The sequence below is a fragment of the Pinus tabuliformis genome, chromosome 3_1, assembly GCF_031772625.1.
Source record: "Pinus tabuliformis cultivar Carrire ecotype Pingquan chromosome 3_1, CPIR1, whole genome shotgun sequence".
Classification (NCBI taxonomy): Eukaryota; Viridiplantae; Streptophyta; class Pinopsida; order Pinales; family Pinaceae; genus Pinus; species Pinus tabuliformis.
The window spans coordinates 549,919,681-549,945,237 of record NC_142301.1 but is presented as its reverse complement, the minus strand read 5'-3'; positions in this window follow the sequence as shown (position 1 = coordinate 549,945,237).

Genomic DNA, 25,557 nt, shown 5'->3' with positions numbered 1-25,557 from the left:
CTAGCCAGTGGAGCAGCTGAAATGATCCTGTTTTGACTTATTCTGAGCAGTTTCTGGTGGAGAACTTCTGGGAGAAGCTGTAATTTGTTGACCTTGTTCCTTTAGGGGTTAGAAAAACACTTTTAGGGACTTAGGAGCCCTTGGTTTATGGACATTTCATGCTTGGAGTTGTAAGGCACAAAAATGTCTATAACAGTTGCCCCCTAAAGTATGAGGCCGTTAACCTTTTGGTGTCGGGTGAAATGCTTTATTATGAGGATCCGAAGTTCTTTCAATGCTGGGAGGAGACCTGTAATAAGATACAATACAATACATTATCTTCATACTGTTTTTCATGATCTAGCTGAGGCGGGCATTCCCATGCTCAACTTTATAAATTCATTCTCATGTACATAGGACAGACAATCGTCTGATTGTAGACTAATGATTCTGATATAGCCATCATCCTTTTGGTAGGATGATTATCTGTGATGCAATGCTGTACATTAATGTCTTTATTTCCCTGAATATATATCGCAGCCCGGATGGATGAAACTAGATCCGGGGTCTTCAATCTCGTCCGATCTTCACTCGAAGTACAAGTCGATCCATGTGAGAAATGTTCTGAAGTCGAACATGGAAAGACATCGCTTGATTACCAGTCAATGATGTAAACTGTTAACAAGCGCGAGAGGAATCACCGATAATGATAATGATCCTCAAGGTACTGCAGTACAATTCAAGTGGTGTGAATAAAGGACTTGGCATCGAACACCACGTAAAATCTTTCGGTCGAAGGTCATTGATGTAAACCTGTCGCCGGAAGTGAGAAACTTGCAATTGAGGCATGCAAGCTTCAAAGTACTGAATGGCTTATTCCTAGACCAACTTCTTGGATAATGAGCTGATGTCGATAAGAAGTGATCCGTCACAGGAGGGCCTTAATGAATCCCACATCAATGACACGGAAAGGAGCAAATGATTTTGATGGAGGTGAAAACGATCTGATGATATATGGTTCAGGGTGGCGGTCATGGGAAAAATGGAGTATAATGTATGGTAGTGGGTGGGACACAAGTGGCTTCTCTGGATGACTTCTCTTGAACATGTCGGCGACACTGATGTGATGGATTGGTAGCATTAACCCCAAATGTGGTTGGTATGGTGTGACCATGGCGATGTGACTGGTGAATGAAACAACCCAACCCGACTCGGACACGGAGTGGAAGTGTCATGTTCAAGAGCGACTTGCTACCAATAAAGATTCTTTGAGTTTTCTTCCCAATTTTTCCCCAGTCATTGCTGACCAGTACCTCTTTATTTTTGTCAAGCTTGAGGAGGATAACATATGCTTGTTCTATAATTTGCCCTTCGGACAAACCCATCGCTATGTTTTAACGAGCCTAGCGATAGTGAAATTCGTTCTCGTCTAAAGACAAGTTTGTCGCTATAATATTTTTAACGAGTTTAACGACAAGGATAACTCGGTCCTTTTCAATTTTAGAGAGTCTGAAAAGGTACGTAAAAGTAACTCCAAAATTCATTTTTCGTCATCTAATCCCTTAAGTCTGAAAAAGTATAAAACAATACAGAAGGGATGAATTTTCGATAGTTTTAACGAGCCAAACAAAACAAGCACTCGATCGTTTCGTGCAATAATCCCTCAGGTCCAAAAAGATTAAAATCTAGATGAGGGATAGCACTTCCTGTCCCTTTAACGAGCTGGAAGGCCAAGGACTTGGCAATCTTTTCATATTTTACGAGTCAGTTGAAAAGAGCTTAAAGAAGACTCGTCTTTTGAGGAACGAGTGATAAAATGGGTAGCAGCTGATTCCAGGTAAGGTTTGGAATTTTCCAATCACGGCAATGTCACAAGGATGGCTAGTGAAATCACTCTTCGCAGCTGTTCCTCAAAATGGGTAAACAATCAAGTGGAGGTGAATGATCGGCCAATGAAAAAGTGGAGGTGATGGTGCAAACACGACCAAGGCTTTAGTGGCTGAAGTACTACATTCACGGTGGTTATTTACTGGGGAATAGTTCATTTTTTAACGAGCTTAAACGCGGGTGGAAACATTTTCTCGGTGCGGGTTTAGTTTTTAACGAGCTTGAACCTTGCGGTAACACTGCTCGATTAGTCCAGTCGTATGATAAGAATGTCTCATATAAAATGGAAATTTTTATAGTTTTGCCCCACATCCTTTCTTTATGCAAGTTAGGAAACGACTAATCCAAAAACAGATAAATAATCGCTCTTTGCTTGCATTCCAAAAGGTTTGCATTCCCCCAGGTATAAAACATAGTTTCAAGGTTACCTCTACTTCTTTCTGCCAAAACATTCGTTTTACCGAGAGAGGCCTACCTCTTACAGGTTACCCAAAGGTTGTTCTATTCACAGCGCAAACAAAACACTTCTTCGGCGATGTCCACCGAGATAAACAAAGGTGAGTGGCGGCGCTCGCCAACTCACATAACTTTGACAAGAGAATCTTGTTCTAGAATAACCCCCTCTTCCAATCACAGACGGGGGTACAGACTAGTCATATTCTCCCGTGGAAACCTACTCTATACCCGAAGTTTTCCTGCCGAAGCAGACCAGGGTGCATGCCCCCTCGGTTTCAGTCATGTCCCCCCGAATTACTCGCGCTCATCAGGTGGACGGACTGGAGATTGAGACATTTCTTGCGTGAAAAGACCATTTAGGGATGGTATATGACTATTTGCTATGCGTGATCCGGGAAATCAAAGCTGGTCCACGAGCTTGACCACTCTTCCTTCGTGCGGAAAACACATCTCTAAAGAGTGATGAGACAATGGCTCCCATGCAATAAATATAGTCTCGTCCAAGGAGTAGATTGTAATCCAGGGGTCCTTGAACTACCATTACGTTCATGTGAATGGTTTTCCATCTCAATGTTATGGGCACATCGGGAAGGATCCCTAACGGTCGACTGGTTCCTTTATCAAAGCCTGTCAGATTTCTCATCTCAGGCAAAAGCGATGGCGAACCAAGCGCTTTCCAAGCAGTTGAGGAAAGGATACTCACAGAAGCCCCCTCATCTATGATGGTACCAACCATAACCATTATATATATTTGAACGATAATTCGGAATGGTATGCTAGCTGGTAAACGGGGTCTGCCTAGTTGATTCCAGTCGAAGGAGACAACTAGGTTGCTTGGAGGTGGGACGGAATAGACGGCCGGGTACGGCTCTGACGAACTTCCCTCCTGTGGTAAAGGAACGGGTAAATTGCCCCCATGTTCATTGGAGTCTGTGCTTATGAAAAGAATTTGGACAGTGTCATCCTTGTTCTCTTCAGTGATTGTATCATCTGAAGATGAAACCTCTGAAGGCAAGACCGGGTCAACTGCCGCCTCGACCTTTTGACTTTCGTCTAGTATGGATCTAGATGGTTTATCTTCAATGATAGGTGCTTCAGCCGGCCACCTGAGCGGGCCAGCCGGATTTTCAACTAGTGACGGACTCGGCAAGAGTTTTTTATATCCAGGAGGAAGTCATAACGGTGAAACCGGACGATCATCCAAAACTCTTTTAGCTTCGTCTAAGAAAGGACAATGGTGGATGGCATGATCGCCTTCGCACAGTTTACAAGGAAATCTACATTTCCCTTTTTGTCCTGGGGCTTCACTTTCACTAGTTGATGGTGTGCTTTCAACATGATCATTAGAGGTTGACGACACTGGGTTGTGCAAACAAGGAGACCATTTCCTTAATATCCAATGGATGCAAGGACAATCTCTGTGAAAGTGGTCTCCTTTGCAAATGACACATGGTGATTTAGGCCTGGTCAGTGCAGTGTGTGGATTTGCGTTAGACGACACTCATTTTCCCCCATTCGCCTTTGGCTCCTTCTTCTTCTTCTCTTTTTCTTCTTTTCCTTCTTCTCCTTAGGAACTTGACTTTTGGTTTTACCAGCCCCATCAAGCGAAGAGGAAGGAGGAGAGGAAGAATTAGAGGAAGTAGAAGGTTGGTGGGCAACTCTGGACTCGTCTAATTGCTGATTCGATTGTTCAGGAATAGTGGTGTTCTGAATGACAGAGGTTGAGAAGAGCCATACAGGCAAACCAATTGTCAGCCCTGGAAGCGACAATGTGGCCATATGGGGCGCACCAACATCTCCCCAAGAGGAGAAGGGACTAGGATTTCCTCCAAGGGGAATTCCTTGGTTGGTTGACTCCATTTTCTCAACCCAAGATCAACGTAGGAAAGGAGTAATGAATATTCCGTTTAAAATAAATTTTTATACGCTTTGACACAACTTGTTTTTTCAGTTTTTAAGAGTCAAGAAAAAACAAAAGATGACTCTAGTCTCCTTCGATTTTTAATGAGCCTGAAGTGACAAGTGCTCAGATGGACCTTTTCCGTTAAGGAGTCTGAAAAGGAACGAAAAGGACTGCTCTAGAGGTCTAGGTAGAGGGAGTACCAAACCAATCGCAAAACTGCAGAATACTTTTTACGGTACGGCAGTCAATCTTCTCGAATGCTGTGATCAGTGCATTGCGATCGATAGGGCGGCGGACATGGCTTCCTATGGATAAAGGATTTAAGCTTATAGGGGTCTCCCAAAATATACTCGACGTTACGTGGGAGCACAAGTCCGTACTGGCACTTATCATCTCAAAGTGGAGGAATCACCCAACCATCAGTGAGGACAACAGTGACCAGGCTTTACGACGCCGGAATACGTCTCTAGCCTAGACCTCTAAATGTTGTGCGTTAAGTTCCAAAGCATTGTTAGATTCATTGAATTTATTTTAAGTTGATCTTGCTTATGAAGTTTGCCTTTTGGGTTCACCACGAGATGTAGATGTAATTCCTAAAATGCAATCTAAAGATGATAAACAAACTTTTATCTCTTTTCTGCAATGAAAATCCTAGCTACTAGAGGAAAAGAAAGACATAATCTTTTCACAAAGAGCAAAGAGCACACTGTAAATGCACTTTCCTAAATCAAGCCAAACAGACTATCTATATGCAAATGCACATGCATATATTTGTTTTCGACTTTCTTAGTATTGATGCTAAAAAGAAAGTTGATGTACAAATCTGAATTTGCTTTCAAGCGACAAACACAAACAAGCTTCTTTTCGAAATCAAAAGATAGAGACGATTACGACACTTTACGATTTTAAAATGAATACTCGTTTTGACACTAGAAAATCACAAATTCAGACCAAAGGGAATAGTAAAAGTGTAATCGACCATCAATAGCAATTAAACTTTCTCCTATGATCAAAATCGACACTTGCGATAGATCTAAATCAAAGGACGACAGTACGACTATTCTACTTTTGTAATGGAAAACTGTAAACGACTCAACAAACACACAAAAACATCTACAGTTCTTTTGTACAAAGGAGGCAGAATAACAGTAAGGAAAAGGGGTTTTAAACAGACATATACTGATCACAGGCTGCAAAATCTAGAGACAAAACTGGAAAGAATGAAGCACAAGAACCTCAGCTGCACAGGGCTAGTCTGATCAGCGCACCTGTAACATAGAGAAACTGCATTGCAGCGCAGGTTTCCCTTTCGGGAAGTGCATTGAAATGTAGGATCTCTTCACAGTACCTGCACTGGGCCAGAAACGAGAATCTGTCCGGGTTCTGGGTCACAGTTTGCAGTTCAGTCTTTGGTTTTTGGCCGAGTAAAGGCAATCAGTAATGCACAATCAGGGGTAGATCTAAGAAGGGTCTAAGAGCTATCACAAGGGCAATCAAATAATTTGTGAATCAGCTATTCAAATGATAAACAAATCCAGTGAATGGATTGAAACAGCAGATGTCTACTTTGCATTTGTTATGGCAAATGCAGTTCGAATGCTACTTATAAGTTTATGAAACAAACAACAAAGAGATACACAAACAAACTAATTAGACATTCTCCCCAGCGGAGTCGCCATTTTGTTAACGGGAAAAGTGTCTATCTAGAACTGCTCTATCCCACTAAGGTGTGACAGCTTCCTTAGAAACAAACAGAGAAAAACTAATTTTGTATTTCCTTTATGAACTATAGATAGAGAGGAATAGGAAGAACCAACCTGTGTCTTGCGCTAATCCTTTGATCCAATCTCTCTCTTCTTTGACAGCTTCTAGCTACCTGCTCCCTTACTTGCCCAGCTTCACCAAGTACCTGTAAGATCACAGAAGAAGAACACTATACAAAGACATGGATCTATATTCATAAACAACTTAGGATCAGATTTAAGTTTACCATACAAATGTAACAAGCATCAATGATACAAAAGCATGGAGGAAAAACTCAAATAGTTTTTATTGATAAACAAGAAAAGATCCAAGAGGAGTTACAACTGATGATTCTTGACCCAGCATCAACCTCCCAGCAAAGAAGCCCCTCTTCACCTCCAACAAAGCATAGATCACCCAATACTCTGATGTTTGTCTCAAAACCAACAGCAATTCCTTACAATGTGCAAAATTCCAGCCTCTGGATCTCTGGGATGAGGGATCCATATATAGATATGTGTAAGGAGGATGAGTCAGCTTGTTATTTGATTAGTGTCTTCTCTCTGTCAGTTCTTGCTTCCACTTGGAGACTGAAGGCCTCTTACTCATCCTTGGTCAAATTCAGTGAGGCAAGTGTCACAGGAGAAGATTCTGGAAGTTTCCATTGTCTCTCCACCTCTCGGAATGACACTGCATTTGTCATTTCTCGCCCAACGCACCCTCATAGTGCATTTAGGTGCATTGCAACGCACCTAGCCAGTGTATTTGGGTGCAATGCAATGCACCTAGCCAGTGGAGCAGCTGAAATGATCCTGTTTTGACTTATTCTGAGCAGTTTCTGGTGGAGAACTTCTGGGAGAAGCTGTAATTTGTTGACCTTGTTCCTTTAGGGGTTAGAACAACACTTTTAGGGACTTAGGAGCACTTGGTTTATGGACATTTCATGCTTGGAGTTGTAAGGCACAAAAATGTCTATAACATGGTGGAATGAAGTCAATCCGACAAACGGTTTGCAAGATATCGACTGCCCTAGTTTGAAGCCGGAAACTGCTGAAACTGAAGCTGCAACTGCAGAAGTAAATATTGACTTGTGTGGCCTAGAAGATCTCCTCATATGAACTACACTTTAGGTTCATCTGAACCTCCTCTAGAATCCGAAATTTTTGGTGGTGGAATGAAGTCAATCCGACTGTCGGTTTGTGAGATATGGTCTGCCCTAGTTTGATAATGAAGCCGCTAATGCTGATGCTACTGATCTAGGGTTTGGTACTACTAATATGAATCAGATTTATTGTACTATTTCTCTCTGCTGAATTATTGAATATAAAATAATATTTGATCAAAGGGTTTCCCCACACATTGTGGGGTTTGTCCCTGGCTAGCCGCCACATCTTGTGTCTCTTGTCTTGGCTTGTTTTCTATCGATCGTTTAATGTTCTATCTGCACTTTACTTTATGTACATGTGATTTCTAATTGGTGGAATATAATAAGAAAAAGAAGTAAACTTTTATAAGCATAGAACATACCATAACTTAACAGAAATGTTGGTAAGGGAAGCAGAAACTATGCTTACTACATTAAGCACACCTACAAAACAAAAAGGAAAAAGAAAAATGCAAACCTCCATGTACTTTAAAGCTAGAAAAAGCACAAGGATCAAAGTGTGCAAACCCCAGCCACCATCAAAAGAACCAATTGTCATTGAGGACACACCCACTAAAAAGAAGGAAGAGTCTCCTTCCAAGATATCTATCACCTATGAAAGAGGAAGCCCAAAAACCTCCACATGGAAAGAGAAAATTAAGTTGATGGATTCAAAGGCAGTTCTATAGGAAGCTGAAACATCTCTATAGAAAACTCTAGCCAAGTTAAAAGAAACTGAGAAATTGGAGGAGAAAGTAGCTAAACAGTCTCACGGGGAGGGAAAGGCCAAAGAAATACATGAACCAACCCCTCAGCCTAATTTGGGCTCATATTACAATCTATTAGAGGGTGGGAAAAGCATCACATAGAAATTTTTTGTACCTTTATTCTTCGAATTAGAAAAAGAGAGTGTTAGAACACACACATGGATGCAAATCATCAAATCTAAAGGAATTGAGGACATAGGCCACATGGAGGACAAGCTAAAGGAATTAAGAGGGGAGTTGGCCATTGTGAGGCACATAGAAAGCGGCAAAAGAGCCCAACTAGAAGAAGAGAATGAGCTGCTAAAAAATTAGTTGTAGCTACAGGAAGTTCATAAGGAAGATAGGCTGTCCATTTTGGGAGGGTAGCAGTAGCAAGAAGGACCTCCAACAAACAAGGAAACAACCGAGAAACAACAAAAAGAGGGAGAGCTACAAGCTGATGTTGAGATGCTAACAAAACTACTGCAAAAAAAGGAGTCTTAGGCAAAAGAAGAAATACAAGTTTTAAAACAGCAGTTGCAAGAAAATGAAGCCCAAATGGCCTGCATGGCTAGTTGGGAAGTAGAAGCCTTACAATGTAGGCAACCTGCTAAAACCTATGCATTATATGTTAAACACCAATAGTTGCAATTTCAAATTAACACATTGGCCCAAAGGGGCACCATTCCATTCCAGAATTACAATCAGTTTATGCATTTATGTGAGAGTAGCTCAGCTGAAGATAAGGCCATGTTAGCATAATTCTATTTACACAACTTGGCACTTCCAAACATTAATCTATGGGACCCGAACACTGCATTAGGAGATCTGCAACTCATGGCCATGGCTTCTTGGTTAGGCCATGACGAAAAGAGGGCAGTAGAAATTCAGAAGATTATGGCCAGGGAGCTAAGTGAGCCACTAATGATTAGGGCAGAACCAGAATATCCCTCAACTCTTATATATTCCCATCGGCACCTTGCAGACAACCCTCACATTGCACCTGTCTATGTTGAAATGCAAGCTTAGGCCATTGCTCACTTTGAAGACATGGAAAATCTGTTTGGTGATAATTGCATTCATGCTTGCACAAGGAGATGGAACACATTGTCCCATAGTCTGAAAATAAGAGAGTACCACGCCCCAACCAGAATGAGGGAGGCTATGAGAAGAGTACCCCTATACAAACAATCAATGTAGAATTTGAAATCCAATTGGATTGGCCTTAACTTCAGCCCGCCACTACTGCTAGGGCTGTTAAAAGGGGTCAACGAAGAAGAGGAACAAAGACAATGGGAGGAAGTAGATAGAAAGGAAGGTTTTCATGATAGAGAAGAGGACATCACCTTAGAGGCCTAGGATGTCAGAGAGGTAGTCAAAGCAATCAAATATGATGAACTGGATTAGTTGCTCAGAGGATGAGCAACACATTCAGCAGGGGGGTGATGATGAGCCCCGGAAATGGGTAACTATATGGGCTCATTTTGCCTATTATTCTCATTCAATCCATCATTCTCCAGATTTTTATGCATGATTTTGAATATGTTTATGTTAATTGAGTGAATGGGAATAGTCACTTGACCACAAAGTCTAATACGTGCTTATTGCAGATTTTTGGACATTTTTTGACCAAGATTAGGCATTTATGAGCAAATTGTCAGCCAAATACGAAGAAAAAAGGCTGAGGATTTATAGGAGGGGTGTCTCTTGCACTAAATGACCCCTTCCTTGAGTTCTCCACCATCAGCTCGGAGTTCAACAACCCACCAAAGATGATTTCAAGGGGCAGCTGAGCAGGTCTAGTGAAGTGGCTGATTAACTGCAGTTTTGGGCATCCAAGCTCCTAAAGTTAAGGAGGATTGTTGGGAGTCCTTGTTTGCATAAGTAGGAAGGCTTCAAGCCTTCGTAGTTTAGCCAATTGATAGTCTATTTTAGCCCTATAGTGCAGCTCTATATCAACACATTTTCGAGTTCTTCTTACAGACAATTTTTGTGATGTAACTATTATTTTTTGATCAATGAAGATGAATCCCGCTTTGCACCAGCTCTGAGCTTTCTTAGGAGGCTGTAGCTCTTGGGTTTGGGCCCAACCCAAGTGCCCAGTACCTCCTTTGTGTACTTTTATGTGTTTTTCTTGCATTCATAGAATAATTTATGTTATTTAGGTTAAAATCTTGCTCTGTTACTTAGGTTGTTTTTGATGATTAAGATAGTTGTTCTTGCTTCAGGTTGATTTGACAGTTTGGTGATAGAAAAGATCCACAAAAAGGCTATCAAGTAGTCCTTGATCTCATTTCTCCCTCTTTGGGACCATGAACTGAGACCAAGGCACATTGCAGCCACAAAAACATTGTTTTTGCCTTCCAATGCAATTGCTAGTGTTAGATTTTAAGTTGGAAAGGTTGATATCAGTTGTGTTTTCATGTTTAGATCTATTCTTGATTAGTTTAAATAGCTTTCTTACATGATTTCCTATCTATAAACTTATGTTCATCATGTTTCTAGTTTTTAGGTCAGATTAGGTCAAAATAAATAGATCTCTGTTTTTTAGTCTTTGCTTGGATCAATTTTGGAAAGTCGTGTGTAGAAAACTTGTAAAAAAATCCAGCCTATCCTTCCTCCATCATACAACCTACTCCATTCCTTTTCTCAATATTCCTTTCCCTCATTCACCACACTTTCCCAACTCGCCCTAATTTCTACATTTTTGTGCAACATTGCTTCCTTCATCCTTGAATAGATCCAACCATCTTCATCACTCCTGAGCTTCATCTACCAGATCCTAGACCCCTTAACATCCTTATCCATCCTTCATTCCCACTTTCCCACTTTCCACCATCAACCCTCTAAAAACCACTTTCGGCCTGTTCCTGTAGAACTTCCTGTAGAATTTCTTGTAGATCCCCTGCAGCCTCCTGTAGAAGTTCACGCGAGTGATTTTTAAAGATCTGAGTGCAGTGGAAATCTCCAGAAGGATGCTACGGACCCCTTAGGTCCTCTTCTAACCTTCCCAACCTCCTGCAAACACCCACTCAATTTCCTTTCGCCAATAAATTTCTGCACAGTAAAAAATAGTTAAAACACATGCATAATAATTCTGCATAAAAATTACTCAAAAATACAAAAAGATGATTTTTCTGTATTTTCCTTCAGAAGTAGCTTAAAGACATGCATTTTACCTTTTCAAGAGTCAATGGTATCCATTTTAGCAGCTTTCATCTCTTTTCTTGCACAAGTAGCATTAGTCGGTAAAACTAGGGTTTGCTAGGGTTTGCATTTTCTTTCAGCTTTCATCTTCTTTTTGCAAGTAGACTAGCCTCTTTTGAGTTAGATTTCATCCATCTCAGTTAAAACCTTCTTCTAATAACTCATAGAAGTTGGCTTAAGCTCCTAGCGAACTTGTGCCAGCTAATCAAGTGACAGCCTACAGTAAGAGCTAGTACTTGTGCATATAACATCGTCGCTTCCAAGTTTGTTACGAACTACCGGGTTGATAAAAGTAAAGTAGGGAGTCCCAAGAGTTGCAGCATGATTTATGCAATACTGGAGCTCACCAAAATTATTGTGTGCACTGGCTATCTAACCAAGTGGGCTGAAACTAAGGCAATCAAGGTGGCAACAGAGGAGAAGGCGACTGAGTTCTTAACCGAAAATGTCTTTTACAAGTTTGGGTACCCTAGAGAAATGGTCACTGATCAAGGCCACCAGTTTACATCCAACAAGATTGAAGAATTGTTAAGCCAACACAAGTTCAAGCATATAACCTCCACTCCCTATCACCCAGAAGATAATGGGAAAGTGGAGGTGACCAACAGAGTGTTGGAGGGCACTCTGACCAAAGTGGTTAGCAGCAGCAAAAAAAATTGGGTAGATAGATTAGTTGAGGCCACCTTTGCCTATAATACCACCTTGAAGACTACCACTGGATTCACACTCTATGAGTTGGTCTATGGGAAGAAGGCCCTATTGTACATTCAATTTGAGTACAATACATTGATGATGACATCCCAACTAGATCTAGATCTTAACAGTGCACAAAAATAGAGATTTCTCCAGTTGGATGGGTTAGATGAGTTTAGAATGCAAGCCCTCCTACACACAGAGGTAACTCAAATTCAGAGGAAGATCTGGCATGAAAATAACATCAAGGATGAGCAATTTGAAGAAGGTGATTGGGCTTTGTTATATGATTCCATATATAAAGACTTTAAGGGTAAGTTAAGGTCTAGATGGTTAGGGCCTTATGTCATCGAGAAATGTTATGATAATGGTTCAATGTAGATTAGAACCATAGATGTAGAGGCCATTCCTTTACTTGTTAATGGGCACAGATTGAAAGTTTACAAGAAGCCATTATCAAAGAAAGAGTTCATTGATGATATCAGAAAAACAGTGATGGTGGTGGAGCAAGTCTCAGCTCCTACCACATCAGCCACTAAAGAAAAACAAAAAAAAAAAGAGAAAAATAAGGAGACTTAGGTGAAAACCTCCTTGAGGCACCTGAGTCCCATTGTTGGGTTGAAAACCTCTTCAGGCGGCCCAATGGTGTCAAAAAAAAAAGAGAAATTAAAAGATCTCTAGCTGAAAACATCTCTTGAGGCACCCAGGCCAAGCAACTAGGATGAAAACCTCTTGGAGGTAGACTAGTTGTTTTCAAAAAAAGAGAAAGGAAAAAAGGGAGAAAAGAAAAATTAAGAAAATATTGTTTGCAGGTCAGCAAGAGGACAATCAGAGCAACAATGGAGAATCAAAAGGGACTTTTCCATCTCATGTTTTATTTATCCATTTATTATCCTTCATCATCACAATATTCCTTCCATTTTTCCCCTTATTTGCCTGAGTTTTCAAGGGTTCTGTGTTTTCTACAGGATTCCCTGTAAACCTACAAGATTCCCTGAAAACGTACAAGATGATCCTGTAGGATTTACAGTGGCTTGGGAATCCTAAAAGAAGTAACCCTAGAGAAAGGGAATGACCTACCCATATCAAAAAAAAAAACCCTACTTCACCATCTCCTCACCATACCTCTCTCCACCATGATCATCCCTGCATTCATCACAAATGTAAGTTTTCAAAAAAATTATAGTTTTCAAGAGAAAAACACAGAGGAAAGAGGATGAAGATAGAGAGAAAGGGGACAACACCTGAAGGTTATTTTTCCTCATGCACAAATCCCTAGACCCATTCTCTTCCCATGCCAATCATCCTCAGGTCCCAGCAGTAGAAAATGATTAAAAATTCTGAGGGAGAAGCAGCTATGGGACATCCTATAAGAAATCCTATAGTAGCCTATCCCACAAAACAAAATTCATAGATTGCAGTCAGTTTCAAGCATGGAGATCCAAAGGTAGAAGAATTCCTCCATCATTAAAGTTTATATCAGACCTCTACATTCCTCCATCCGTCAGAGAAGATAACGGGAGGGTTTAATACAAGGGAGCCCATCAACACCATGAGGATTCATCAACACCGTTCTGTGCTAGAGATATTCACAAGGCATAATTGGATGGGCTTCTTTGAGAAATTGAGGGGGTATGATGATGAAGTAGCTAGAGATTTTTCTCTACCCTTCATTCCACTGACTCTAGGACCCATGCCACTATCATGGTGAGAGGCCTCTCCAAAGAACTCACCCCTAAAATCATAGGAAAAATTACCACACTTCCCCTAGGAGTGCCTTGGAGAAAGGAGGATAAGGGAAATGACCAAACTGCAAAGAAGAAATTCTTTTTAAAAGAAGAGGAGTCCATGGAAGGAAGAAATGGATTAAGGAAGGCAAGCCTACCCTATCCTTAGAATGAAATTAACTACCACCTTATAAAGTATATTTCATGTGAAGGTAGGTAGAGTGTGGTATATGGATACCACTTTAGGATTCTTGAATAATTAAGGTTTGGGGCAAACACACCTCCTCAACACAGACTGAGCATACCCTACTTCCTTATCCAATCAATGATAGATATGAGCATGAAGGTGTAGGAAGGAAACCATTAACAACTAGCCCATCATGGGTTAATTACACTCGTGATAGAAGATGTCCTCCAACATCTCAGAATTCCTATCACATGGGAAACTTTCAGACACGTGCAAATAGAGGGAGATATAAAAGTCCTTGAATATGACAAGAGCTCCACTTCCAGTGAAGAGGATGAAGAAGAAACTGAAAAAGAAGAAGATGAAAAAGAGAAGGAAAGTGGTGAAGACACAGAAGGAGTTGCCAAGGATGAAACTGATGAACAAAGTGAGGAACTAGAGGGAGAAGAAGAGGATAAAGACAATGATGAAAAGGGGAATAAAAAAGAGGAGGAAAAAGAAAAGGAGGAGTCACCCAGGGTGTCTCCAATACCCACTGAGAGAGAGGTAGCAGTTGCCCTCACTGCCCTTAGCACCCCTATCAAAAAAAAAAAATCAAAAGGCAAAGAAAAACTCCATTATACTTTAGGAAAAGAAAAAGTACAAGAATAAGGTAGGGAAAACCTCAAACTCCCACCAAGGTTCCTATTATTATTGAAGACTCAACTAAGTAGTAGTAGAAGATGACTCCTCTTATGAAAACTCAAGGAGAAGGACCCTTACAACAGGCCTACCCTAAGTCTCCTATCACTTTTGTGAGAAGGCCTATGACTAGATCTACCTCATGCAAAGGGAAGGACATCCTACAGGATACACAACATGACCTACAGGAAGTAGAGGAAATCCTACAGGAAACTCTCCTAAACCTATAGGAAACTCAGAAACTGGACAAAGAAGAGAGTATGCAACAATAAAAAATGAAGGAGGATCCATAGCTAAGGGAAACTAGTCCTCAACCTAACCTTGACTCCCACTATAGGTTTATTGAAGGGGGTAGGGTCATTCCACAAAAAATTTCCATCCCATTATTCTTTGAGCCTGAGAAAGAAAGAGAAAAAACACATAGATGGATGCAGATTGCCAACTCAAAGGGGGTGAAAGACATAGGTCATGTGGAGGGAAAGCTTAAGGAGATGGGCAAAGAACTCAATATCCTGAGGGACAGAGAGGCCATAATGAAAGCTCAGTTGGAGGGAGAAAATGCATGGTTGAAAGGACAACTACAAGAAAGAGATAATCAATTGGCATCCATGGCTAGTCTATCCTTAGAGGTAATCCAGTGCAGGATGCCAGTTAAGTCCTATGCATTATACCTGAAGGAACAATGGTTGCAGTTCCAACTCCAGACCCTAGCACAGAGAGGCACTGTGCCATTCCAGGATTATAGATAGTTCATTGATATTTATGATGAAAGCACACTAGAGGATAGGGCTAAAATGGTTGAGTTCGACCTACATAACTTAGCCTTGACAGATCTGAATGTATGGGACCCTAATGCAAAACTAGGGGATTTACATTTGATGGATTTGGCATCATAGATGAACCATGAGGAAGAAAGGGCTGCAGAAATGAAGAATATAATGGCAAGGGAATGAACAAAGCCTCTCATGATAAGAGCTGAGCAGTCAAATCCAATGGTTTTCATTAAAACACATAACTATAGGTTTTAACCTTGTACATAAATTACCTGCACACAAATTCTAAAACACAGAAAATAAACAATGCGAGAGCATAACACATAAAACACATATACACAGAGATTTTCCTCTATATCCCAAAACCGGGACTACCAGCTCGATTTTTCATTATGTTCCTTTCAATGTTCCAATACATATTTATATATGCCGAAGCATCCAATACCATGGACTGAAAACCATTGTGTCCAAAACCATGGACCAAAAACCATCACGTCCAAAACCATGTGCAAAAAATAATGCACAAAACCATAGGTAGGTCCGCCCAACCTAATGTAGGGTCCAAAAACAAAATTTTCCATGGCACTGCGTCTGACCCCATAGAGTGGGGTTACCTGCACCCCTCAAACTCCCTGCGACTCCCCCCACTACGCAATCGATTGAACAAAGGGGGGGGCTCCACCCCCCTTCTAACCCCCCTGGTTAACTACATGGGCTAGTCATGGAAAGAATATAACACAACCCAACATTCTCCCACTTGTTGTTTTCTTTCCACAGGGGGCCACAAGAGAGCTTAGTGATTTATCTGACCCTGCAACACCCATTGTTTCTCTACACCAAGATAACTTCTCATAGCTCACATATTTTGTCAATGCATCTATAGTATTCTTCAAAGTTTCCACCTTTATCAGCAACACCTTTTTGTCTTCTATCATATCCCTCACAAAGTGATATTGAACATCGATGTGCTTTGTCTTTGAATGATATTTAGGGTTCTTTGTCAAGAAAATTACACTTTGGCTGTCACAGTCTATCCTTATAGCTCCCTGCACTAACCCCATACTTGAACACAATCTCTGCTACCAAATTGCTTCCTTTCTTGCATGAATGATGCCATGCATTTTTCCTCTGTAGTTGATAGTGCCACTACAGATTGTTTCTTACTCATCCAACTGACTGCACCTACAAATAGGTTAAACACATACCCACTTGTAGATCTTCTCTGATCTATATCTCCACCAAGTATGCATCAACAAAGCCATAAATATCCAATAATCTTTCCAATCCTAGTCTTCCTTGGTAGCACAAACCATAATCACTTGTGCCATGCAAATACCTGAAAACTTGCTTCACTGCTATCCAGTGCTCCTTCCCTGGTTTTGACATAAACTTGTCCAATACTCCCACTACATGTGCAATGTCTGGTCTAGTATAGACCATTGGATACATCAAGCTATCGACTACACTTGCATATGGAACATAGGACATGTTCTCTTCCTCTTCTCGTGTCTTGGGACACTGTTCAACAGATAAATTTACACCTATAGGAATAGGAACCTTCACCGGTTTACTATCCTACATATTAAACCTCTACAATATTATCTCGACACACTTCCTCTGTTTTAACCAGAGCTTCCTCTTTGTCTAATCTCTTTTAATTTCCATGCCCTAAATATAGTTTGTAGCACCAAGATCTTTCATGTCGAATTTGGAGGACAAATGGATCTTCAAATCCTGGATAATTTATTTTTCATTGCTGACCAGCAACATATTATCCACATACAAGACCAGATAAATAACACAGTCATCAATTAATTTAAAATAAACATAGTGATCTGCTTTGCTTCTAGTGAAGCTAAGTCCTTGTATAAATGTATCAAATTTTTGATACCACATCCTTGGTGACTGTTTTAACCCATACAAAGACTTCTTTAACTTGCATACCAGTTCTTTCTTACCCTTCACTACAAAGCCTTTAGGTTGCTTCATGTAGATCTCCTCTTCCAGATCCCCATGAAGAAATGTTGTCTTCACATCCATCTGTTTTACCTCAAAATCAAAAGCAGCAACAAGAGATAAAAGTAATCTAATAGAAGTTACCTTGGAAATTGGAGAAAAAATACCACCAAAATCGATTCCTGAAACTTGGGAATAATTCTTTTCTACCAACTGAGCTTTGTATTTTTCCACCTTTACTTTTGCATTTGTCTTCTTCTTGAACACCCATTTACTGCCAATGTGTTTCCTTCCACCCGGCAACTCAACCAGATTCCAAGCCTCATTTTTGTGCAAAGATGCCATTTCATCAACTATTGCCTCTTTCCAGAGTTTTCCATCCTCTAAATCTACTACTTCCTTCATAGTTCTCGGTTTATCATCAGTAATAGATAAAGAAAAAATTGAACAGAAAGTAGATGGACGATACCTTTCTAGCTGCCTTCTTTCTCGAACTCATCTTCTCACTCCCAGAGTTTGTTGCTCTTCATCTTTTGATTCCTCCTTTGCTGTAGAGTTTGATTCTTCCTCCTTTAGATCAAACTCTATCTTCTCAGGTTCCTTTGGTTGGACTTCATGTTTAATAACATCTTTCACCTCTCTAAACACCACATCTTGGATGTACACAACCTTCCTTGTTACTGGGTTCCAAAGCTTATAACCCTTTAAACGATCCTTAGACCCAATAAAGATGCACTTTTTAGATTTACTATCCAACTTGGTTCTTTTCTCCTTTGGAACATGTACATATGGATCACATCCAAATACCTTCAGATGTGAAAGAGAGGGTTTCTTACAAGTCCATACCTCTTGTGGAGTCTTATCCTCCAACGCTGATGAAGGTGATCTGTTGACCAGGTAACATGCTATCTCCACTGCCTCTGCCCAGAATTCTTGTCCTAACCCGGAACCACTGAGCATGCTTCTTTCCCTTTCCATCAACGTCTTGTTCATTATTTCTACAATTCCATTTTGCCAAGGTGTATATGGAGTAGTATTCTATCATGCTATACCACACTTCTTACAGAATTCTTAAAATTCCTTTGCAAAAGTCTCCACCCTTATCTATCCTCAGCACCTTTATCTTCTTGTCTGTCTAGTTTTCCAACAGAGCCTTAAATTCTTTAAACCTGTCAAAGACTTTAGATTTCTTCTTAAGGAAATATATCCATGTATTCCTTGAGAAGTCATTTATAAATGATACATAGTACACAAACTTACCCAGTGATGGAACCTTCACAGGTCCAAACACATCACTGTGCACAAGCTCTAATATATGTTTCGCCCTCTTACCACTAGAGGGGAAACTCACCCGATTATGCTTCCCATATACACAATTTTCAAAGAAATCAAAATCCAGAGAGCTATTACTCATACCTTCTACCATATATTTACCATGAAGTATTCAAAGGCCCTTCTCTCCAATATGTCCAAGCCTTTGATGCCACAACATGGTCTTCTCTCTAGAGACCACTAGATTTTCTGCTCCACTTTTAGGAACTAGAGAACTATTGCACCCAACAATAATGGTGCTACCTTGCAGCTTTTACAGAGTTCCAATCTGAACTCCCCGCATCAATACCAGTGCTCCCCGAACCATTTTGCAGGTATCATTCTCAAACACTATTTTTACACCTGCATCATCCAGCTTGCTTACAGAAATCAGATTTCTAGCTAATGCAGCAATATGCAGAACACCTGGAAGTGTTCTAAGCCTTCCACTTTGCAACTTCAACTTTACTTTTCCACGACCAACGATTCTAGCCTTCCTGTCATCCCCCAAGAAGACATCACCACCATCATATTTCTCATACTCGCATAACCACTCTTTATGGGGAGTGAAGTGAAAGGATGCACCTAAGTCAATCAACCATGCCTCATGATCTAAATGTGTACTTGAAGAATCCAAGTACACATCCCCACCTTCATCTGAGGTGGTTTTCGCCTCTATGGAAGGAGCATCATCAAATCCCTTTATTTTATGAGGAGCTTTAGATTTATAGTCCCTTTTATATTGCCCTTCCTTTCCGCATTTCCAACATACCACCTTTACAGGTTTTCCTGGAGATTTAGATCTCCCTCTAGATTTAGATCTCCCACTCAATGACTGATTTTTGTTCCTATTCTAGGACCATCCTCGTATAGACAAGGAATCGCCATTCTAGCTCTCCATATTTTTCCGTCTCATCTCCTCCATCAGCAAGGATGAGACTATTTCATCAAACTACAAGGTAGTTGCATTGCTACCTATTGCAATAACCAGACTATCCCACAAATCTGGTAGAGAACACAACAAACTAACGCACTTATCTTCATCTGAAATTTTAATATCAATAGATAATAACCAACTTACCACAACATTAAATGCATTCAGATGTTCTGTCACTGAGTCTCCATCTTTCATCCTTAGGTTATACAGGTTTTTCCGTAGGAACAGTTTATTCAATAGAGACTTAGATTGGTACAAAGTCCCTAACTTTTCCACAAAGCTTTTGTGTAGCTTCCCCTTATACATTTAAAAATACTGAATTTGATACACACAATTGTATTGTGCTTTTTTCCTTCTGATCCAACTTCTTTCATTCTTCATCAGACACTCTCGTTGGTTTAGTACCTAGTTCTACCATGATCCATTGATCTTTATCCACCAATAGATCCTCCATCTTGAGTTTCCATAACTCAAAATTCTGACCATTAAATTTCTCGATCTCTATCTTTCCAATTCTTGCCATCTTCTTTCACCACCAGAATTGATCTCGTAGATCTCCCACTGAACAGGGTCTACCACAGGCCCGAGTGAAACCCCTTAGTAACAAAGGCATCCCCTTGAAGCCAAAACAACTCTGATACCAAATGTAGGTTTTAACCCCGTACAAAAATTACCTACACACAAATTGTAAAACACAGAAAATTAAAAATGCGAGAGCATAACACATAAAACACATATACACAGAAATTTTCCCCTGGATCCCAAAATTGGGACTACCAGCTTGATTTTTCATTATGTTCCTTTCAATGTTACAATACATATTTATACATGCTCAAGCATCTAATACCATGGACCGAAAACCATCGTGTCTGAAACCATGTGCGAAAAATAATGCACAAAACCCTAGGTAGGTCTACTTAACCTAATATAGCTTCCAAAAACAAAATTTCCCATGGCGCTACCCTGGACCCCGTAGAATGGGGTTACCTGCACCCATCAAAGCCCTTGTGACTCCTCCCACTACACAATCAATGCAACAAAGAGGGGGGCTCCGCCCTCCTTCTAACCCCCCGATTAACTACGTGGGATAGTCATGGAAAGAATATAATGAAACTAAACAATAACTTAATTGCAAATGATCCTCAACTTTCACCTAGGTATCTTGTTGCCCAAGAGAAAGAAATAACACATTTTGAGGATATGTTAAGGCTGTTAGGGGTTGACAACATTCAAGCTTGCCAAAGGATATGGAATACTTTGCCATATAGTTTGAAAATCAGAGAGTACCATTCTCCTTAAATAATGGGAGAAGCACTGAACAGGACACCGATCTACAAGTGAGCCCTCCAAAGACTCAAAGTTAATTGGATTGGGTTGAAATTCGATCCAACATTTCTCTTATGGATTTTATAAGGAAGGAAGAAAGAGGAAGAAAGAAAGCAGTGGGAGCAGATAGAAAGGAAGGCATGATTTTATGCAGAAGAAGAGGAAACTACAACAGAAGCATGGGATGTCAGGGAGGCCACTAGAGCTATGAAATACATAGGTATTTATTGAGTTTCTCATAGGAAGTGTAACACTTTCAGTAGGCGGTGATGATGAGCCTCATCATTGGGTAACTATATGTACCTTAATTCACCTCCTAGCTTAGTCAAATCAACTTTTATCACAATTTATTACATATTTTGATTATATTTTGTTTAATGGGATGAGTCAAAGTGAGATATTATGCCTAGTGGACTATTATGCATTGAATGCAGGTGTGTGAAGAAAAAATCAGGGAATTTTGGCTAGATTAAAGGCTGATACTTGAATTAGACAAGGAAGAGAGATTGTAGGAGGTAAATCCTCCTCATTTAATGTTATGAAACCAGCTCAAGAAAAAGATAGAAAAGATAGATCCACACCTTAGAATTCAGCCTCTTTGAGGGGGCAACCTCCTGTATATTACATAAATGAACAATTCCTGGATGGTACAAATGAAAAAACCTCCTTTTTATATATAGGAGTCTAAGGAGTCACAATATAACCCAGCCGACCTAACAATAATAATACAAAGCCACAAAAATAATAATAGAGGGATTATATGGGGCATAGTAATAACAATATGGGGATAATAGAGGCACAACAATATTAATAAGGGGTACAATTACAATAGTAATGGGGTAATCACTAGTCTTATAGGGACCCATCATGCCCCTCTCCTTCAAAAAGGTGTTTCCCTCAATGCTTGAGTAGTTCTGGATACTTCTGTATAAAATTATCATCCTCCCATGTGGAATCTTCAGCGGATAAGTTCTTCCACTTGATAAGATACTCTAAAGTTGATCAATTTCGTAGCTGTCGAGTTCTTGTTTCTATGACTACTTTCGGTTCCAATATAATTTTTCCTTCCTCGTCAAGTTCTGGCAATATTGTTTGAACTGGGAGCTTGTCGGCTATAACCTTCTTTAAACATGAAACATGGAAAACTGGTTGCAATCGAGAAGCCGCAGGAAGCTCCAATTTGTATGCCATAGTACCAATCTTTTGCAACACCTTGTATGGACCATAATACTTTGGTGATAATTTATTATCCTTCTTAGCTTGCTTGAGGGACATTTGCTTATATGGTTATAGCCGTAGGAATACCCAATCACCTACATCAAAATTTCTTTCGCTGCGATATTGATCTGCCTGTTGTTTCATTCTATTCTGTGCCAACACGAGGTTATCCTTTAAGAATTGGAGGACTTGTTGTTGATGTTCGATGTGATGTTCCACTGCCTGAAACTTAGAAGTTTCTCTTAAATATGATGTGATGGATGGTGGCTGATACCCATAAAGTGCCATAAATGGGGTCATTTTTGTTGTTGTATGGAAGGAAGTGTTATACCACCATTCAACGAGAGGCAACCATTGGACCCATTGTGTTTGTTTATCATATACAAAGCAACGAAGATATCCTTCCAAACATTTGTTTACTATCTCAGTTTTCCCATCAGATTGAGGATGATAAGATGAGCTATGAGCTAACTGAGTACCAAGACAAGAAAATAATTCTGTCCAAAAATTTCCAGTCAAAATGGGATCTCTGTCACTTACAATAATCTTTGGGTTTCCATGTAGCTTTTGAATTGTTTCCATAAATGCAGTAGAAACTGTACTGGATTTAAATGGATGTGATAATGCACAAAAGTGTGCATACTTGGTAAGTCTGTCAACTACCACCATGATGACACTCTTTCCCTCAGACTTGGGTAAACCTGTAATAAAATCCATTGAAACCTCCTCCCAATGTTTTCTTGGAATGGATAAAGGTTGTAATAGACCTGGTGTCTTAATTGTTTCAACTTTATTTTGTTGGCAAACCAAAAATTTTGCCACAAAATTTTGAACATCTGATTTAAGGCCATCCCAAAAAAATTCCTTCTTAACCCTGTGGTAAGTTTTTAAAAATCTTGAGTGCCCTCCTAAGGGAGAAGTGTGCAATTCCATAAGAATCTTTTGTTTTAGCTGGGAATTCTTACAGAGGTATAAGCGATCTTTGTACCATAACGAATCATTTTGCCAGCTAAATGTATCAAACGTACTGGAATATTGTTGTAACTTTCGAATAAGTGCCCACACTTCTTCGTCATTCTTCAATTCCTCCCTTGCTTCATTTATCCAATCTGGTTGGATAATAGAAATGGTGCACAACAATGCTTCCACATCCTCATCCTTTCTTGAGAGTGCATCTGCCACCACATTTTGCTTCCCTTTTTTGTAGATGATTTCAAAGTCATAACCCAACATCTTTGTGACCCACTTTTGTTGCTTTTCAGAGGATAATCTTTGTTCTAAAAAGTATTTAAGGCTATCATGATCCATTTTTACCTTGAAGTGTCTTCCCATTAGGTAGTGTCGCCATTTCTTAAGTGCATGGAGTATTGCCAACATTTCCTTCTCATAAATAGCTTTGCGTAAAAACTTTCCCTTGATTGGACGACTTTCAAAAGCAATGGGTCTTTCATCTTGCATTAGAATAGCACCAATTCCATTTCCTAAAGCATCACATTCCACAATAAAGGTTTTTGTGAAGTTCGGTGTAGCTAAGACCGGTGCTTGGCACATTGCCTCTTTAAGATGTTTGAAGGCCTTTGTTGCTTTCTGAGTCCATGAAAATGCATATTTCTTCAATAATGTTGTTAGAGGTGCTGCTATTCTCCCATAATTCTTAACAAACTTGTGATAATACCCTATCAACCCAAAAAATCCTTGCAGATGCTTTATGGATGTGGGAATTTTCCATTCCTTAATGGCTTTAATTTTGCTAGGGTCTACCTTAACCCCTTCATGAGATACAATATGACCCAGATATTCCACCTCTTGGACTCCAAAAAAACATTTGGATCTTTTTGCATATAATTGTTTTTCCTCCAATAGTTGTAGCACCCTGTCAACATGTTCAACATGATCCTTCCAAGACTTGCTGTAGATTAGTATATCATCAAAAAATACTAACACAAATTTTCTAAGGAATGGTTTGAAAATTGAATTCATCAAACCTTGAAATGTTGAAGGTGCATTGGTAAGGCCAAAAGGCATGACCAAAAATTCATAATGACCCTCATGAGTTCTAAATGTTGTTTTCAGAATGTCTTCAATCTTCATTCTGATTTGATGATATCCTGAACGAAGATCCAACTTGGTGAAGTAAATTGATCCATGCAATTCATCCAGTAATTCATCAATGACAGGAATGGGAAACTTATCTTTAATAGTGAGCTTGTTGAGCTCCCTATAATCTGGACACATGCACCATGATCCATCCTTCTTGTGCACCAATACTACTGGAGCAGAGAAAGAACTTTGACTCGGTTGAATTATACCAGCCTCTAGCATTTCTGCAACCATACGTTCAATTTCACTCTTTTGGGCATAGGGATATCTGTACGGCCTGATGTTTGGAGGAACACTTCCTGGAATTAGATGAATAGCATGATCATGATCATGCATAGGTGGGAGACCTTTGGGAGTCTCAAATACCTTGGAATGATTGTCCAGGAATTTTTTGAGATCAGGAGAAATAGATGATTCTGATGTGGAAACATCTAGCGAACATAATTGTGCAATTACACCTCTTTGTTCCTTTTTTAGAAGCTTTGTCATACCATTAGAGCTGATTATCTTTCTTGGTTTCCCTGCAATACCCCTTAATTCAACTTCCTTTCCTTCTGTAGAAAATTTGATGAAAAGTTCTTGAAAATTAAAAGCTATTGTACCCAAGGATTGTAGCCATTGGACTCCTAGTACAACATCAGCACCTCCCATTGGAATGGAAATCATTGGGCTAGTCAATACATATTCTCCCATGGATAGCTTGATATTATGGCACTTTCCAGAGCAATTTATTGTTCCTCCATTTGCAACCATCACTTGACACTCTGGTGCTAGATATAAGAAGCAATTCAATTCTTTTGCTACCTTACAATGAATAAATTGTGGGTAATTCCTGAATCAATCAACACTATTACCTTTTTCTTCTTGATTTCTCCTTCTATCTTGATGGTTTGAGGAGTGGTAATTCCCGCCAATGCATTACAAGATATGGTTGGATTCATTTCTTCTTTATCTAGGCTTTGTTCTTGGAGTATATCTTCTTCTTTTGACCCTTCTTGCTCCTTTTCTTCTTCCTCTTCACAATCTATGTAGAATAATTTCTTCTCAGCACACTTATGACCTTTAGTGTATTTGCTATCACAACTGTAACAAAGCCCTTTTGCTCTTTTTTCTTCCAATTGTTGTGGTGTCAACCTTATAGTTTGTGGAAGACTAGGGGCAACAACACTTCCATCTTTATAGTTGTGAGTGGTATGCTTCCTGGTTGCCATAATTTTGCTTTCCATTTTTCTTGCTAACCTGAATGCCTTCTCTAATGAATCAGGTTCCCAAAGGCGAACATCATGTTGGATATTATCCTTTAAAGACCCTATGAACACATCAATCCTATGCTCCTCTGGAATATTTTTTACCCTTATGTTCAATTTTTGGAACTCTTCAATGTGCTCCATTGTTGAACCTTTTTGTTTGAGACTTATCAATTGGCTAAAGAAAGTGTTGCTTTTTGTATCCTCATAATGTGCTATCAATTCTTTCGTAAAAATTGCCCAAGTGATAAATTGTTTACAAGAGAAAAGCCATTGATACCATACAAACTGATTTGGTTCCAAATATAAAGTTGCAATACGTACCTTTTGTGTGTT